The 19,096-nt window shown below is 38.1% G+C and overlaps 1 pseudogene; it reads right to left on the bottom strand.

The window, feature by feature from the left end:
• The window catches only part of LOC114494874, a 52,017-nt pseudogene extending 36,039 nt beyond the window's left edge, over nucleotides 1-15,978 (bottom strand).
• Nucleotides 15,979-19,096: the final 3,118 nt, after the last annotated feature.

Here is a 19,096-nt window from a genome sequence, read left to right as displayed (position 1 = left end):
ACTTGTTGCTTTTCCTCTTCTCCTTCTGATACCCCTATAATTCAGATGTTAGAATGTTTAAAGATGTCCCAGAGGTTCCTAAGCCTCTCCTCATTTTTTAAAATTTTCATCTCTTCATTCTTTTCTGATTGGATGTTTCTTTCTTCCTTCTGGTCCACTCCATTGATTTGAGTCCCAGTTTCCTTCCCATCACTATTGGTTCCCTGTACATTTTCCTTTATTGCACTTAGTGTAGCCCTTCATATTTTTATCTAATTTGTGACCAAGTTCAACCAATTCTGTGAGCATCCTGATTACCAATGTTTTGAACTGTGCATCTGATAAACTGGCTATCTCTTTATCACTTAGTTGTATTTTTTCTGGAGCTTTGATCTGTTCTTTTGTTTCGGCCTTTTTTTTTTTTTTTTAGTCTTGTCTTTACTGTTATGTAATGAGTGGCAGAGCCTTAGGTGTTCACCCAAGTGGGGAAACCTAGTCCCTGGGTTGTGACGCTGTATATGGGGTAGGGTCTGAGAGGGAACAATGGTGCTTGCTCTGCTGTCTGCTGGATTTCAGTCACTCCCCCTACTTCCTCTAAGCAAATTGAGCCCTCCTGGTGCTGATTCTCATGTGGGTGGGTTTGTGTACATTCCAGGACCCTCTGGGTCTCTCCAATGAACTCTCCTGTGAGGTCGGGAGTTTCTCCTGGCACCTTACCCCCCACAGGTGTTTTCAATTGATGTTTTGAGGCTTAATTTCCTCGAGCTGGGACCCTGGGTTGTGTGGTCTGTGTCACTTCTCAGTTTTGCCTGGTTTATCTGCATACGAATGTGGGGCCACCTGGACTGCCAACTGCCTTGTGTGCTGCACCCCTCCACAGTCCACTGCCTCGCTGGGTCCATCTGTGGTTGGATGCCTGGGGTCTGCCAGCTGCCACCTGTGTGCCCGGGGTCTACCAGGCACCGCTTTGCCATGAACCCTCTCTGCCCAGCTACCTGACTTCTCCCCTCCCACTGGTCTGGATGAATGTGTCTACCTTAACTTCTTGGTTGTCAGAGACTTCCATGCAGTTCATTTTTTGTCAGTACTGGTTGTTTTTTGTTTCTAAATTGTTGTTGTCCTTATTTTGGTTGTGTGCGGAGACACGGTATGCCTCTAATTCTTACTTTGATCTATAAAGTTGCTTTCCCTATATCTCTGCTCTGTATGACCATGTACACACAAACTTGAAGCTTTCGCCTTGTCCCCAACTATTTAGACTAAGGTCTTAACAATATGACTGTCTCTTAGTAGCTTTTATTTGGGAACTAGACTATTTCTGTGAAAGCAGCAGCCAGCCAGTATACAGATCTAATTGACATAAATCATCAGCTATGACCAGTCCTGAGGGTTCTTGCTGTTCCTCTTTGTTTTTATCATCTAAGACCCATTTGAACATCAAGCATGACATGGAACTAGTCCTATTCATCAAATCTTCCTTTCTTCCTTTCCTTTCTCCCTCCTTTCCTTTTTCCCTTCCTTCCTAATGATGATGCTCTTTACTCAAACATCTTAACAAGTATTACTTCCAAAATATATATATTTTAAAGCAGAAGTATGACATTAAAATTACCCAAGGAGAGTGATTTTTATTTGTATTTTATTTTATTAAATCACTGAAACGTATATTTATAGTGGATAAATGTTATTTTTATATAAATTGTACTTCAATAAAGCTTTTTTAGAACAATAAACATCTTTACTACATGAGCTAAGGTAGGAAGAAGAAAGATTTATTTGCCTTTATTGCACTGGATTTTCCTCAGCTAGAACCCCAGCTCCTGGCCTCTAGCACATAACCATCTGTGTGGCCACATGGTCCTGGTATTGGAGTGAAGCATGTAAGAATCTTGCCTTTTGGAACTGCTCCTCCAGAAGACAGCTGACTGTAGCACTTTTTTTCCTTTCATCATATTTGTTTTGAATTTTCTATGATTGTTTTTGTTTATAATCTCTTCCTTCTTAGGAGTCAGCTTGGTCCTCTTCTTTCAGCCTAGGGGCAGTGCCCAGTGGGACTCATACTACTGCAGGTACAATGCAGTTCTTTTCTAGGGTCTTGGTGTGGACCAGCTTGTTGCTGGATGCATTGTAGACAACATCAATAATCTCTGTTTTGTGCGTACAACACTCTGAGCCCTGGGAGAAGTTGACCATGTCCAGTTCTTAAGGCATGATATGTCTTATTGCCTCCTCACATGTGGGCTATCTCCATGTTGGCAGCAGGGAATCCTAGCTCATATTTTCACTTCTCGTATGGGTGCTTTCTCTTACCTCTGGTCCGGCAGTGCCTGTGCCAGTTGTCTCGAGACAACTAGCACTGTTAGAAAGAGCTGAAGATTTTTTTAAAATAAAGTTGTTATAAAGCTTTTTTCTCGTCATCACCACTGTCCTCTTTATTATCATCACTACCATCAATTATGCACAAGTACAAAACAAAAAAAGTCAAATAGTAAGAAAAGCATAAAATGAAAACCATATTTACCTTCCTTATCACCAGTCACATTCCCAAGATACTAGTACTTTCATCAACTTCTGCCATTTGTACATAATTTTTAAAACTTGGAATAAATTTATATTTATAGAAAAGTTACAAATATAGCACAGAGTTCCCATAAGCCCTTCTCTGAGTTTCCCTGAATGTTAACATTTTACATAGTCTTGGCACATTTGTTTAAAAACATTTCTGCTTTTAATTCTTTTGGCTACTTTCCTATATCAATAATATGCTCATACGTCTATTAATCAATTTATCATATTTAGACAGTATTCATTGTCTGTCACTATGAATATAAGGAATTAGATGGCATGCACTGTACTCTATTACCCTCCCCATCATCTCAATGCACACTAGTTTTAGTATATTTTAATACTTTTTCACTTTAACATACCTAAGAAACTATATTGTTTTCAATCATTATTAAACTCTATCTCTCAAAACTCTACTCATAAGTTCAAGAAATTGGCATCTCCCCATTTCCCTCCATCTACCCTCCCCTTTTCACTGGTCAGCATTCACAATGCAATATGTATCAGATTGATACTTGTTGAACATGTACCATGTCTCGGTGTTTTTCTAGGTGCTAAGGATATAATAGCATAGATGTGAGCAAATGAGATTCCCACTCTCAATCAGTTTGAATTCTGGAATTGGAGTAAGAGAATAAAGATAAACAAGAATAAATTTCAGATAGAAATAAGCATTACACAGATTAAAACAAAAGACAAAAAACCTGAACAGAGTAGTGATCCTCAGACCAAATATCAGGAAGACATCTTTGAGGAGATTACTTTTAAGTTGAAAGGGAATGATGAGTGTAATGAACCAAAGTTGGGAGTAAGAATCAAAGAGACAAACAGAAAAGAGAGAGTAGTGAGAGATGAGGTCAGTATAGTGGGCAAGACTTGGGGTACTTTAGGTAGAGTAAAGAATGTGGATTTTATTCTAAGCATGATGAGAGGTCTTTAGAGAAGTTTTGAGCATGATGTGGGCTCACAGGAACATGGTCTGATGCACATTTCTAGGGATAAATGTGTGGAGAATGAATGGTAAGGGTGGGGAGGGAAATAACCCCCACTTTGGAGGCTATTTCGCTAATTAAGTAAAAGAGATGATTAGACCTACTGAGGATATATTTTAGGTATAATATAGAGGTAAAGTTTACAGAATTTGCAGATGAAATGGGTGACTGATGTGAGCAAAAAATAGCGATAAATCCTCTAAACTAGATAGTGGTTGGTGCTGTTTGCTGAGATGGGAAAGCCCAACAGAAGTCAATTCAGATGAAAATGTTGAAATAATCAATGGTAGAATGATGGACATATTAAATCTGAGATGCCCACAGATATCTAACTGGCGATGGTAAGCAGGCAGGAAACACCCATTTGGAGCTTTAGAAGGGGTCATCTTTGAGATGCATATTTATAAATTATTTATGAATACTTTGCGTTTAAAGCAATGAGACTGGATCTAAGGAGAGAGTGGGTAGATGGAGAAAAGAAATTATTTAAGAAGGAGCCTTGGAACACTCTTATATTTGATGTCATGCTGAGGACTAGCCAGCAACAGATTCTGAGGAAGGCCAATAATAAGGGAAGAAAACCAGGAGGATGCAAATAAACCTAAAATACAGTGTTTCATGAAAAGCAGTATATGTTGAGCAGTGTCAAAAGCTGCTGAGGAGTGAAGTGAGCTAAGTCAAGTGTGAAAAGGGACTGGTGGTCTGGCCATCTGCAGGGTCATTGATGATACAAGAGTGTTCTGAGGAATCAGCAACAGAAGTCAGTTTAGAGTGGCTGGAGAAAGGGTAAAAGGAAATGGAAACAGCAACTACACAGAAAAACTTCAAGAAGTTTACTGGGAAAGAAAGTGAAGAAATACTGTAGTCACTGGAGAGGTATTATTAAAGCATATCTTATTCTTTGGAAATAATTTAAGGAAGAGGACAAAAATGATGATGTAAGATAGAAAGGGCAAAACTAAGGTGGCTCCTACACATTATATGATGAACTGAGGTGTGGAACAAACTGGAAGGAATGGCCTTGGGCACAGGTAAGGGTGTTTATCCATAGTAGTAAAGGAAAGGCAGAAGAATATGTGGGTTCATGTGCAGAAAAATGGGTAGATTTCGAGGTGACATGATGAAGTAGCTACTTTACAATTATATGTATCTATCAGAAAAGTATTAGCAATGCCATCAGTTGAGAGAAAGTGGTGCCAAGGGGAGCACATTATTCAAGGAGAAATATGTTATGAAGAAGTCATATTGGAGGATATGAAAGCAAACATACTTGAGAAATGCAGCAGGCTTTCCTAGGACTGATTGCTAACCAAGTCAACAATGTAAATTTTTTACTCATCTGCTTGGGTCCAGACATGAAGTGGAAGACAGTTGAATATTCTTAAGAATGAGGGTTTTCCAGGTCTGTATAGAAGAAAAGAGGAAGAGAGACCTAAAAGATTATTATAAGAGGAACATAACAATGAACTTTGGAAGCTGAGCTGGTTAAGGACAGAGAGAACAGAGGTGGGATGGGTAGTGGGAAATTAACTACAATCAGTGGTTTGAAATTTTGATGCAGTGATGAGAATACTAAAGAATAATATGAAAGGATATAGTCAGACACTGGAAATTATGATCATAGAAAAGGAGTTCTCAGAAGAACAAAATATCAGAAGAATGTAAAGTGTGAGAGAAAAACTTTAACCCTCATATGAGAGAGCTCTACTGATAACACTTACAAATTGACTTCTCTGTGCATGTCTTCTGTGCATTTAAGGATGATTATAAAAGTGATAAAGAACAAAATATTGAATTTGGATTATTATGAGTTTATAAACAGTGCTTATATGAAATTTAGTAAAATATAATTGAACAAGTAGAGAAGGAAATATAGGCCCACATCCTAACTTAAGGCTACTCAAGGGACAATGTTTTAACTATCATAAAAGTTTAACTTTTATAAACACCCATCACTTGGAAAATTATGACACGTGCTTCATATCTTCAATCTCTATTTCTTTTTCATTATATTCTGAGAGAGTTCCTTAAGTTTTATTTATGTCTATCTTTTCTTTTGATATTTTAAAAAATTTCAGCAATCATATTTTTACTTTTCAAGGACTACATTCTGTTCTGTTTGCTATCTTTTTATGCCAACATTTCCTTTTTTCAAAACCATCTGAATATTCTAGTTTGATATTTTTTGAAAGTTATCTTTTATTTTCTAAATTATATCTATTTATTCTGAATAATAGATAGTTTGATTATATCAAACAGTTCTTTTTGTTTGTACTATTAGTTTTCCTCAAATGTCTGCTGACTCTTGGCCATCTAAGTATGGCTAATATTTGTAATATATTGTTAATCTTATTAATATAAGTAATGAATTTGGATTATTGTTAGAAGCTGATCTGAATTTCCTTTACCACTGATTGTAAACTGTCCTTACCCATTGGGGACTGTTTTTGAAGAGATCTCTATACCAAAAGAGAAAGATCACCTAAAAATTTGCATTCTTGACAGAGTTCCCTCTAGAATTCATAAGCTAGGAAAATGGCAGATTACACTTCTATACTTGTACTAGTTTTTAAAGCTATGTAACAAATTGCTATAGATTTAGCAACTTAAAGCAACATGAATTTGCTATCATAGTTTCTGCTCTAGATCTCATAGGCTGAAATCAAGGGACTGACCAGGCTGAATACTTATCTGGAAGTTCTGAAGAAGAATCCACTGCCAAGCTCTTTCAGGTTGTTGGCTGAATTCAATGGTTACAGGACTTGTGGTTACAGGACTGAGTGTCTCTGTCCTTCCATATCTATCAGCCTGGGGCCACTTTCAGCTACTAAAGGCTTCCTGCATTCCTTTAACATGTGTATCCTGCCAGCAATGGAGAATCTCCTTCATATCAAATGATTCTCATACTTTGAGTCTCTCTGACTTCTCTTGCTCTGGTTTTTAGACAAAGATTTAAACACTCCAAGTAATTGGGTCAATCTCACCTGAATCATCTCTCTTTTTATTAAAACAAAGTCAATGGATTAAGCATAATTACACCTGCAAAATATTTTTTGTCATATAATATAACCCAATCACGGGCACAACCCCAGGAGGCAAAGTCATGAGGGCCATCTTAGAATACTGCCTATGGGAGAGGAAGATGGCAACGGAGTAGCAGGGAGCAGATTCCACTTCCTCCCAATCACGCGGCGGGGCGGGGGGGGGGGGGGGGGGCCCAGCTGATCTACCGAGGAACAGAGCAAACAGCAAACAATACCCCAGCTTATGAGGGTAAGAGACTGAAAATTGTAGTGGGCACTGAAAAGCCAGATGGTGAGAAGGGTACTCAGGCCAATAAGGTCCTAGGGACCAGCTCAGGGAACCAGGGCGCCTGCCCCTGGGCCTGCCGCAGAGTCCTTAGTAGAGAGCCGTGTCAACTGCTCCCACCCTCCATCCCTGGCCAATCAAGTTTTAAATGGCACTGGGAGAGACCTGGTTGCTTGAAGTGGCAGAGAGGGGATCACCCACAGAGTCTGTGGCTCTGGCTTGGGAGAGTCGAGAGTCCCGCAGTGACGAGCACTGCCTCAGATAGACTGGCTGGAGAATTGGGCTGTTCGGAGCCCCGCAGGCTTGAGTGGGAGCAATTTTCCAAGAAGAACTGTTCAAGGAATATCCCGGGATCAGCCGCTCAGCCTCCTCCCCAACCAGCTGGGCAGTGATCCCAAGGTGCCGGGGAAGTTTGCACGGAAGGCTCTGCGTCACTCCACACGTTGAGGAAGGGTGCGTGCCTTTGCCTGCAGCACTGAGACCACATGACCCAGCAAGCGTGCGCCGAACCCTAGTCCACTGCAGTAACCCCTGAGGGAAGAGCACCCTCAGGAAGATCTGGGTCTGACACCTAAGGCTGTAGGGAGAGGTGTCTGACTAGCTCTGGGGAGAGGGGGCGCAATTCTGGCTGAGTGCAGAATGGGAAGGGAAAAAGCCATACCAATCGCCCCTCAGCCAGCAAGACCAGAAAAACTGGTTTGCGGTTTGGCCAGTTTGAAATCAACAAGAGGTGTTTTTTTTTTTTTTTTTAAGAAATCTTTTATTTTTTAAATTTTATTATTGATTTATCTTCCAATAACTTCTTCCTCTCTTTCCTTCTTCCTTTCTTTCCAATTTTATCTCTTCTTCTTCCCTTCTTCTACCTTTTCTTTTTTGAGTACCCAAAAGTGAAACAAAAAGGAAAAAACCAAAAACAAAACCTGGAACTGTGAAAAGACCAGAGTTGGACCCAAAGAGAGGGCAACCCAACAGTTGAGACAGTGGGACAAAAATCACTGTGCTGTTACAGAGAACCTGCAAGTTATTGCATATCTGTATTATTTTTTCATTATTCCTGCATCTTTTATTTTGGTAGCTTTTTTGTACTTCTCTTCTTTGTGTATAGTCTTAGTTGCTTGGCTGGTTATATTGTATCATTTGGCAGGTTTCCCCTGTTCTCTCTGACATAGTGTATTGCTAATTTACTGTCCTTCACGTCACTTGTGTTCCTTTAGCACACTACTCAAGGTCCTGTACTCCCTATTCTGGTTATTCAGATCACATAGATTTTGCCATATGATTGTTGCTCTAATATTATTGTAAATAATAGCTGTTTTATCCAATTTTAAATATTTAACAGCATTCCTCCCAGATCTTAGCTCACTTCTCAGTTTCCTGAACTCTATTACTGTAGTGGTTAACTCTATTATCTCACACACTACACCTATTTCCTATCCTTTACTCTCACCCTACCTAAAATCTGACCTTCCACAACCTCACTGCTTTCTAGATCCAACACACAATCCTTCCCTCCCTAACAACAAGAGCCTTATCAACTTTCCATCCTTTCTAAATAGTGGCTAGCTGGGTGGAAGATCACAGTTAACACTAGACATAGCCAAAAGAATCTCCTATCTCTTCTCTACTGGCTGCTACTGTAAATATCATAGAATACTCTCTTGCTGTCCTAAACCATTTTGCCTTCCCCCTGCAACTGATCACAAAAAAAGAGTAGGTGGAAGCTGTGAACACCAGGAGACCTAAAGGAGACTGCACCACTGAATCTCACAGGTATTCTACCACAGAAGTTCACACCATAATCCCAGGGAGCCAAAACACATCAACTTAAGAAGCAGAGGCTAACAAGAAGAGTCTCACTAACAATGGGAAGACAAAGAAACAATCCCCAAATGAACGGAAAGGAGGGAGCCTCAGAAAGAATGCTAAATGAAATAGAGGCAATTCAACTATCAGATATTGAGTTCAAAGCAATGATTGTCAGGAAGCTCAATGAGCTCACAATGAGCTACCAGAAACTACAGGGAAGCTACAATGAACTCACTGAAAATGACATCAACATGAAAAAGGAAATAGTAACTCTCAACAAGGGCCAAGAGGAAATGAAGAATACAATTTCTGAACTGAAGAACACAGTAGAAGGAATCAAAAGCAGGGTCAAAGCAGCAGAAGATCAGATCAGCGAATTGGATGACAAAGTAGAAAAAAACACCCAGAAAGAGCAAGAAAAGGAAAAGAGGCTCAGAAAGAATGAAGAAGGATTAAGAGAAATGCAAGACAATATGAAACATAATAATATCCGTATAATAGGGATATCAGAAGGAGACGAAGAAGAGCAAGGGATCGAAAACCTATTTGAAAAACTAATGATGGAAAACTTCCCTCATTTGATGAGAGAAAAAGTCACACAAATCCAGGAAACACAGAGAGTCCCAATCAACAGGAACCCAAAGAGGCCCACCTCAAGATACATCATAATTAAAATGGCAAAATTCCAAGACAAAGAGAGAATCTTAAAGGCGGCAAGGGAGAAACAGGAAGTAACATACAAGGGAGCCCCAATAAGGCTAGCAGCTGACTTCTCAGTGGAAATGCTCCAAGCCAGAAGAAAATGGCAAGAAACATTCCAAGTTATGAGAACCAGAGGTCTGCAACCAAGGCTGCTTTACCCAGCAAGCTCTCAATCAAGATAGAAGGCCAAATAAGAAGCTTCCCAGACAAAAGAAGTCTAAAAGAACACACCTCCACCAAACCAGCTCTGCAAGAGATGCTAAAGGGACTGCTTTAAGGAAAGGAAGGAAAAGAGAGACAGAGAGAGAGGAACACAGGTATGTAAATGGCAATGAATAAATACTTATCAATAATAACCTTAAATGTAAATGGATGAAATGCCCCAATCAAAAGACAGAATAGCTAAATGGATAAGAAAGCATGATCCACACATATGCTGCTTACAAGAGACCCACCTCAGGACAAAAGACCTACACAGACTGAAAGTGAAGGTCTGGAAACACATTTTCCAAGCAAATGGACAGGGAAAGAAAGCTGGGGTAGCAGTATTCATATCAGACAAAAGAGCCTTCAAAAAAAAGGGCCATAAAGAGAGACACAGAAGGTCACTTCATAAAACTCAAGAGAAGAATCCACCAAGAAGACATAAACATTGTTAATATATATGCACCCAACATAGGAGCACCCAAATACATAAAGAAAATCTTAGAGGACTTCAACAAAGATATTGACAGCAACACAATTATAGTGGGGGATTTTAACACCCCACTGTCAAAAATGGACAGATCTTCCAAACAAAATATCAACAAAGATATTGTGGCATTGAACAATGCCCTAGAGGAAATGGACTTAACTGATACGTATAGAGCCCTCCATTCCCAAAGGAGCTAAACACACATTCTTTTCAAATGCACATGGAACATTTTTAAAGATAGACCACATGATAGGACACAGAGCAAGCCTCAAAAAATTCAAGAAAATTGAAATCATACCGAGCATTTTCTCACATCACAAGGGGTAGGAACTAGAAACCAACTCCAAGGAAAAAAACCCAAAACACTCAAAATCATGGAGATTAAATAGCATGCTATTAAACAATGAATGGGTCAAGATTGAAATTAAGGAAGAAATCAAAAAGTTTCTGGAAACAAATGAAAATGAACTTACAAGAACCCAAAATTTATGGGACACAAATTTATGGGACAAAATTTATGAGTGAAGGCAGTCCTGAGAGGGAAGTTCATAGTGATACAGGCCTACCTAAAAAAGATAGAAACATTTCAAACAACCTAACCCTGTGTATACAAGAACTAGAGGAACAACAACAAAGAAAGCCCAGAGCAGACAGAAGGAAGGAAATAACCAAGATCAGAGCAGAATTAAAAGACATAGAGACTAAAAGTATAATTCTAAGGATCAGTGAATCCAGGAGCTGGTTCTCTGGAAGGATAAAGAAAATCAACAAGCCTTTAAGCAGGCTCATCAAGAAAAAAAGAGAAAAGACCCAAATAAACACAATCAGAAATGAAAGAGGAGAGATTACAACTGATACCACAGAAATACAAAGGATTGTAAGAAATCACTACAAAGAACTGTATGCCAAGAAATTTGAAAATCTAGGTGAAATGGACAAATTTCTAGAAAAATATAATCTCCTAAAACTCAATGAAGAAGAAGCAGAAGGCCTAAAGAAACCAATAACATCAAATGAAATTGAAGTGGTGATCAAAAAGTTTCTAACACACAAAAGCCCTGGACCAGATAGTTTCACAGGAGAATTCTACAAAGCATTTAAGGAAAAGCTGACCCCTGTCCTTCACAGACTATTCCAAAAAATCCAAAATGATGGAAGATTCCCAAAATCTTTTTATAAAGCCAACATCATCCTAATCTCAAAACCAGAGAGAGACACAACAAAGAAAGAAAACTTCAGGCCAATATCACTGATGAATATAGAAGCTAAAATCTTCAACAAAATATTGGCAAACTGCATCCAACAATACATCAAAAAGATCATACACCATGACCAAGTGGGATTCACTCCAGGGATGCAAGGATGGTTCAGTATTCACAAATCAGTAAATGTAATACACCACGTAAACAAAAGGAAAGACAAAAATCACCTGATCATATCAATAGATGCAGAAAAAGCATTTGATAAGGTACAGCACCCATTTATGATAAAAACACTCAGTGAAGTGGGAATAGAGGGAGTATTCCTCAACATAATAAAGGCCATATATGAGAGGCCTACAGCCAACATCATACTCAATGGGCAAAAACTAAAATCTTTTCTACTAAGATTGGGAACAAGACAAGGGTGTCCACTTTCACCATTTATGTTCAATATAGTATTGGAGGTTTTAGCCACAACAATCAGACAAGAAAAGGAAATAAAAGGCATCCAAATCGGAAAGGAGGATGAAAACTGTCATTATTTGCAGATGACATGATAGTGTACATAGAAAATCCTATAGACTCTACCAAAAAACTGCTCAACTTAATAAATGAATTTGGCAAAACAGCAGGATACAAAGTCAACATCCAGGAATCAAAGGCATTTTTGTATACCAACAATGAAACAGCAGAAGCTGAAATCAAGAAAAACATTCCATTTGACATAGCAAAAAGAAAAATAAAATACCTAGGAATAAATCTAACCAAGGAGGTAAAAGACCTGTATTCAGAAAACTACACAACACTGAAGAAAGAAATCAAGGAAGACACAAAGAAATGGAAACATATACCATATTCATGGATCGGAAGAATTAACATCATCTAAATGTTCAGACTACCCAAAGTCATTTACACATTCAATGCAATACTTATTAAAGTACCAATGGCAATTTTCACAGACATAGAACAAACACTTCAAAAATTTATATGGAACCATAAACGATCTCAAATAGCTGCTGCAATTTTGAGAAAGAAGAGCAAAGTAGGAGGGATCACAATACCTGATACCAAACTCTGTTGCAAGGCCATTGTAATCAGAGCAACCTGGTACTGGCATAAAAACAGGTACCTGGACCAATGGAACAGAACAGAGAGCCCAGAAATAAACCCAAGTCTCTACAGTCAATTATTATTCAACAAAGGGGGCAGCAACATAAAATGGGGTAACAATAGCCTCTTCAACAAATGGTCTTGAGAGAACTGGACAGCTATGTGCAAAAAAAATGAAACTCCAGCACCAACTTACACCATACACAAAAATAAATTCAAGGTGAATAAAAGATTTAAATATAAACCATGACACCATTAAAGTCCTAGAGGAGAACATAGGTAGGAAAATCTCAGATATTTCACGCAGAAACATTTTTACTGACATGTCCCCTAGAGCAAGGGACATAAAGGAAAGAATAAACAAATGGGATCTCATCAAAAGCTTCTGCACAGCTAAAGTAAACAGTATCAAAATAAAAAGAGAACCAACCATATGGGAAAACGTATTTGCCAATGATACCTCAGACAACAGTTTAATCTCTAAAATATACAAAGAATTTATAGGACTCCACTCTAAGAAGACAGGCAACCCAATTAAAAAATGGGCAAGGGAATTGAACAGATACTTCTCCAAGGAGGACATACAGAGGATCCAGAGACACATGAAAAGATGTTCAATATCGCTAGCTATCAGAGAGATGCACATTAAAACCACAATGAGATACCACTTTACACCAGTCAGAATGGCCATCATAAAGAAAGCAACAAACAACAAGTGTTGGAGAGGTTTTGGAGAAAAGTGGACCCTAGTGCACTGTTGGTGGGATTGCAGACTAGTACAACCACTATGGAAAACAGGATGCAATTTTCTCAGAAAACTAAAAATGGATCTGTCTTTTGACCCAGAAATTCCACTGCTGGGATTGTATCCTAAGAACCCTGAAACACCAATCCAAAAGAACCTATGCACCCCAATGTTTATAGCAACACAATTTACAATAGCCAAGTGTTGGGAGCAACCTAGGTGCACATCAGCAAATGAATGGATTGAAAAACTATGGTACATTTACACAATGGAATTCTATGCAGCAGAAAGAAAGAAGGAGCTCTTACCCTTTGCAACAGTATGGATGGAACTGGAAAGCATTATGCTAAGTGAAATAAGCCAAGCAGTGAAATACAAATACCATATGATCTCACCTTTAAGAGGAACTTAGCCAACAAAACAAAGATACAAGCAAAATATAACCAAAGACACTGAAACAGAGAACAGGCTGACAGTGTTCAGAGGGGCAGGAATTTCAGGGGAAAAGGGGAAGGGTTTACAGGAACAAGTATAAAGATCACATAGACAAAAATTAGGGGCTGGTGGAAATGGGAGGAAGGTGTGGACTACTGGGTGGGTGGGACAGGATGGGAGTAAAAGATAGAAAATTGTACTTGGACAATAATTCAAAAAAAAAAAAAAGAATACTGCCTATGACACTCCTGCAGAACAGGTGAGCACATGTGGGTTTTTTCCTGGCACATTAATATTTCCACTAGAAGCCCTAATTATTCTTAAGCAGATCTTTCAGCTCCTTAGAAGAACTGTCCTGCTTTACTCCTGTACCCAGGTTAAATTCAAGACCTGTGTCCATGGGGATAAGTCAGAGTATTTTGCACAGCTCTTTGGAAGACAGCTGTCTGTGCAATCTTTTTTACTTGAGTTCGGAGCCCCTCCAGGGCTTTCACAGCATATTTGTTCCCACATTCACCAAAAGCTTTCTCATATCTCTTTTATTCAACAGTGTATTTTCTCTCTTCCAGAAATCTAATAGTAACTACATCTCTGATCCAAACTCTGGTAGGAAATATGCACATTTTTCTTAAGGGTCAATTTCAATATGTATAATTGCTTAAATAAAGAGTAGGAAGTTTCTAAGGGGGAAACTCTCTGTGTGTAGCCTAAAATCTAAATTGACCTAGGGTCACATATTTTGACCCTTCACAGAACTAAGAAAAACAAGTGTTTCTGTGTCCAAAGTTAAATTACAATGGGCTATGACAAAGTGTCAGCCTTACTTTCCAGAAAAATAAAATGACCAAGAGCATGCTAGAGGCATAGCCACTTTAATCAAGTTTAGTAGTTTAAATTCTTTTAAGTAATTATCAAAAATCTAAGTTCAGGGAATAACTACAGCACATGAACCAGATGGTTAAAAGATGAGAATGTACAAGGGAAGCCTAGGTAGGACCTTTGACTACGGTACTTTGGGAATTTACCAAAAGTAAATAGAGTATCTTCTTCCAAAGAAGCTCTAGACTTAATATGGCCAACAATACCTTTTGTTCAAATTTAAGACTATTTCCCCCTACAAATACACACACACACACACACACACACACACACACACTCTCTCATCCTATACCCTGCAGACTCACAATGAAGGAAAACACACTGTAAACGCTGTCCCTAGGAAGGATGTTAACCTGAACTTAAACGTCAGAGATAATTCATTCAGGTGGCAAATCATAAGCATGAAACAATGCATTATAAATGAATTAAGCCCCCTCCAGTTGGTGTCACCGAGGATGAAAATGCATTAAAAAAACACACCAGAATTTTCATTTCTATTTTTTGATCTGATAAATTATAATTGAAATTTCAATACAATGTTAGTATATGGTTTTAAATTAAAATATATTAATATAAAAAGTGATATAATATGTTCATAAGTTTAATGTGCAAATTTTACTTTCTTTTAACTGCTGGTGGTATAATCAAAATAATTTGGAGAGTAATTCTCCATACCTTGTTGAAATATGACTGGAGATCACTTTCCATATAATATTAGTAATACTAATAATAATAATTGCATAAATTGAAATTACATAAAATAATTACATAAATGAGCACTTACTACATGTAGTATTCTGTTCTTGAGAATTAATATGATTATAAATGTTCTTTACAACAATCCAATAAGTAGGTATATGTTTGGCATATTACAAATACAGGAAATGCTGCTTACAGAGTTTAATTTGCTCAAGGTTGATTGTCTTAAATAATTGCTCACACTGGAAGGAGCCAGGGCTTTTTCTACCCCATTATTAGGGAACCAAAGAATAGAAGGGACAGGGACAGGCCACCTGGCATAATGCTTCATGCTGATAACCCCCCTGAGTGTTTCCATTCAGCTAGTTTTATAAATTTCAAGCCACCCCTGAACCCTGGCTGCTGTAAGAAACTGAACTTAAAAATCACAGACTTGAAGCTAATGGCCTAGGAGAAAATCTCTAAATTGCTGGCATCTAAGCTGACATGCATTTTTCTTCTCTTGACTCAGAGTTCAATTTCAGGAATTCCTTATTAAATTGGTGAGCAGATTATCTCTGCTTACCCATTTCCAACTATAAATGGATGAATACGGTAATTCAGTCTAACCTATAAGCATGAATGGAAGAGAAAAAACAAATATAATGATATAATATTGCAGACACTTGTGCTTTGAACTCAATTCTCCTTAAAATACCTACTAGATCTTGATTTTGACAGTACCTACTCTGAGAAGCTTTCTCACCATCCAAACTGAAGTTGAATTATTTTTTATATTTTGTGGTAACATACCTCCCAACACTTTGCATGCCATGGCTCATACAACACTGAGTTATAATTGCTGATTTTCTTGTCCGTCATCATTACTAAACTGGTAGCATGTTGACTTCAGGGACAGGTTACTATACTATTCATTGCTATATCCTCAGTGTTGTCATAACCTCGAGCATATTGTATAAACACAATAAATTCACATAATATAACAAATAAATACACATGAATGGATGAAGAAACAGCAAGATGTTAAATTGACCAACGGGTTAAAAGAAAATAGGTTAAACATGGTAAAGGGAATAAGGAAAGTAAGGCCATCAAAAATGTGAGAAATTTTGTAGTTCAGCAAACTCTTTTACAACCAGAAAAATCTAGAAACTACACAGCTTCAGCTTATATGTAAATTGTGGGTTCATTAGGTATTAATGATTGTTGTCGGTCATTTATAAAAATTACAAACAAAAAAACTTCACCAGTGAAATGACCAGAATATGCTGCCCCCAAATGTTCCACTTAGGCATATGGATTATTTTGACTTAAAAGTACGTGGGAAGTGAGTGCAAGAAGAACACTCTAAGCCTTCTTTGACCCCCTGAAAGCATGAGATTTATCTCCCATGTGGAAGTTACCCTCCCTGTACTAGGAGGGCAGAAGGCATCTTTGTAACCAGAGATAGGAAATTTAGGATCAAGGAGCTGTATAAACAAACCTTGTTACTTCATCAATTTACTAATCCAAGCTGAAACCTCTTTGCTTTGTCAATTCTTCACAAATTTATTGTTTCTGTGTCTAAAAGGTATAAAAGCTTTCTGCTTTGGTCACTTCTTTGAGTCTCATAATTTTATGTGGTGCTTATTCACACAAAATTAAATTTGTTTTTCTCCTTTTAATCTGTCTTATGTCAATTTAATTATTAGACCAGCCAAACAACCTAAAAGGGAAGAAGGAAAAACTTTTCTGCCCCTTCCCTAATGACCAGAAAAGACAGCTGAATGCAGAACTGAAGCCTTCCTGCTTCCCATGAACCATCCTGTAATCTTGGTTCACACAGTATTCCATCACTGTGTGTGTTTAATTCAATCATGAAGCCCTCAATACAGGCTGGAGGAAAACAATCAGTTCCTGACACCTTTATCCTTGAAATCATAAATCATCCATGGTCCAGTGGTCACCCTAGACACAAGATGTACCTTGTCCCTCCTTCTCTCAGTCCCCCAAAGGTTAAAGGTATCACCTCAGTCAGAAAGTTTCTCTAAAACTTCGGATCTCCTCCAACTTCAAAATGACCAAGTGCAGCACAGGTACTTGAGAAAAAGCTGAAGAGGCAGTGCCCCAGTTGCTGATTAGTCTCATATGGCAGGAGTTGACAAAGAGGCAAGCCAAAGTAGAAGACTGGTAGTGAGTGGTTAACAAAATATTTTTGAAACCTTCCTATTCCATTCATATCAGGAGTAATTTTACAAATATGCTTTCCATTTGTATTAGAAGCTGTATCTCCCAGGTCATGTTAATGATCCTTAGTTTTTTTTCAGTTTTAAAGAGCTGGGCAAATGGTTTTAAATGGAAAACAATGTCAGGTCTCATTGTGCATGAATTGCTTTTCAGTAGCATGGTTTCTATTAGGGTTTAACTTCTAGCCATTGGCAATCATTGTGTTTAGACTTCTTTTCTAAGGAGGCAGTCATTTCTGTGTGGCTGAAAGCTCTGGAGATACTCTAGTGACTAACACAGAAGTCATAATAACCAATCGACATGGTGGTCTCTAATACAGACAAATGCCATTGTCTATATGGGATATAGTGATGAGATTTCTTTAACCCTTGGTGAAAACATAGTCTTTTACAAAATACAAAGTTCCTAGATCCCCTTCTCAAGAAATACACAGAAGTCCTATTCAAATCAATGGGCTAAATGCAAAAGTACTTAACTGTTAAACTAGAAAACTTTAGCAAAGCCAGAATGGAACTGTGTTTAACACTGAATAAGAACAACAAAAATGAGAACTTCTAACCTCTTTGGAGCAAGAAATGGTAAGTACAGCAAATGCACATGCATCTCTGTTAGTGAGAGGATGGAACTGGATAGAAGAAGTAGGAAACAAATATATTCTTACTTGAGTGACACTCTGTACAATGATCTAAGTGATGCTATAGGATTAGCACTGGTCATGAGAGTCTGTCGTAAAGACATAAAGACTACCCTGGAAGCAGTGTGGAGGTATAGTGGAATATCTCTACTGAAAGGAGTACTGGAGAGAACTAGACCAAAAATTAGAAGATGGGTTTTGGTGTTGCCAGTGATATTTCCTTGCTTATCATCTTGTGTCCTTACATTATTCCTGGAATGGTATTTTAGACCTTTTCCAGTTTCCAAAGTCGGTTGCCAAATGAAGTGTATTATTTCTCTGGCTTCTGGAGAGCAGCATGATTTCGAGTAAAAGGGAGCATTAGGAACAACCAACAGCAACAATAATTATTAACATTTACCGAGAACACTCTATGTGCCAGAAACTTCACCAACAGCTGTGTGTTTATGCCCTCCTCTAATCTGCATGACATCTCAGTGATGCAGGCACCACAGGGCAGCAATACCTCATTCAGAATTGGGTCTAAAATTATCCTTTAACTATTTAGTAAATATCACTAATATAACTAAAAAATCCATAGAGATAAATGTGTGAATAGGTGGATAATTCTAAACAGTCTCTGCTTTCTTAAAGAGTTTACTTCTTTCAATTTTAGTGTTAAATCTCAATTACCTTAATGCACGTGATTTAAACCAATTACATAGTGAAATCCCGGGAGGATTACAATATGTAGTGTAACTCCAGTAGGGGAAGGATAAGTTATAGAAGGAACACACTCAAATGAATCACAGGATGCTACATTTGAGAAAATGCAGGCTTCAGGAGATAAGTACATTTTTCCAAGGTCAAGAAGGTAGCAAGTGGTGGAGTTGGGTTGGAAGCTGGAGCCTGCTGGTATCACCAATGTGCAATTCATATGGCCAGTGGAGGTAACATTGTGTACACATTTCAAATAGATACAGCTCCCTTGGTTAGCAAAGGGTCTACAAAAAGTATTTATAAAACAGATAATAATTATTTATGTTTAAGTTAAAATATAAACAGAAAAAATGTACACAGCAGGGAAGGAACATTGGCAAATTCACCAATACTCCAGAAGGATAATTTTGTGGGGTTATA

Source organism: Phyllostomus discolor, chromosome 4 (genome assembly GCF_004126475.2).
Source record: "Phyllostomus discolor isolate MPI-MPIP mPhyDis1 chromosome 4, mPhyDis1.pri.v3, whole genome shotgun sequence".
In the NCBI taxonomy this organism is placed as follows: Eukaryota; Metazoa; Chordata; class Mammalia; order Chiroptera; family Phyllostomidae; genus Phyllostomus; species Phyllostomus discolor.
The sequence above is the reverse complement of the archived record's forward strand: the minus strand, read 5'-3'. Positions and strand labels throughout refer to the sequence as shown.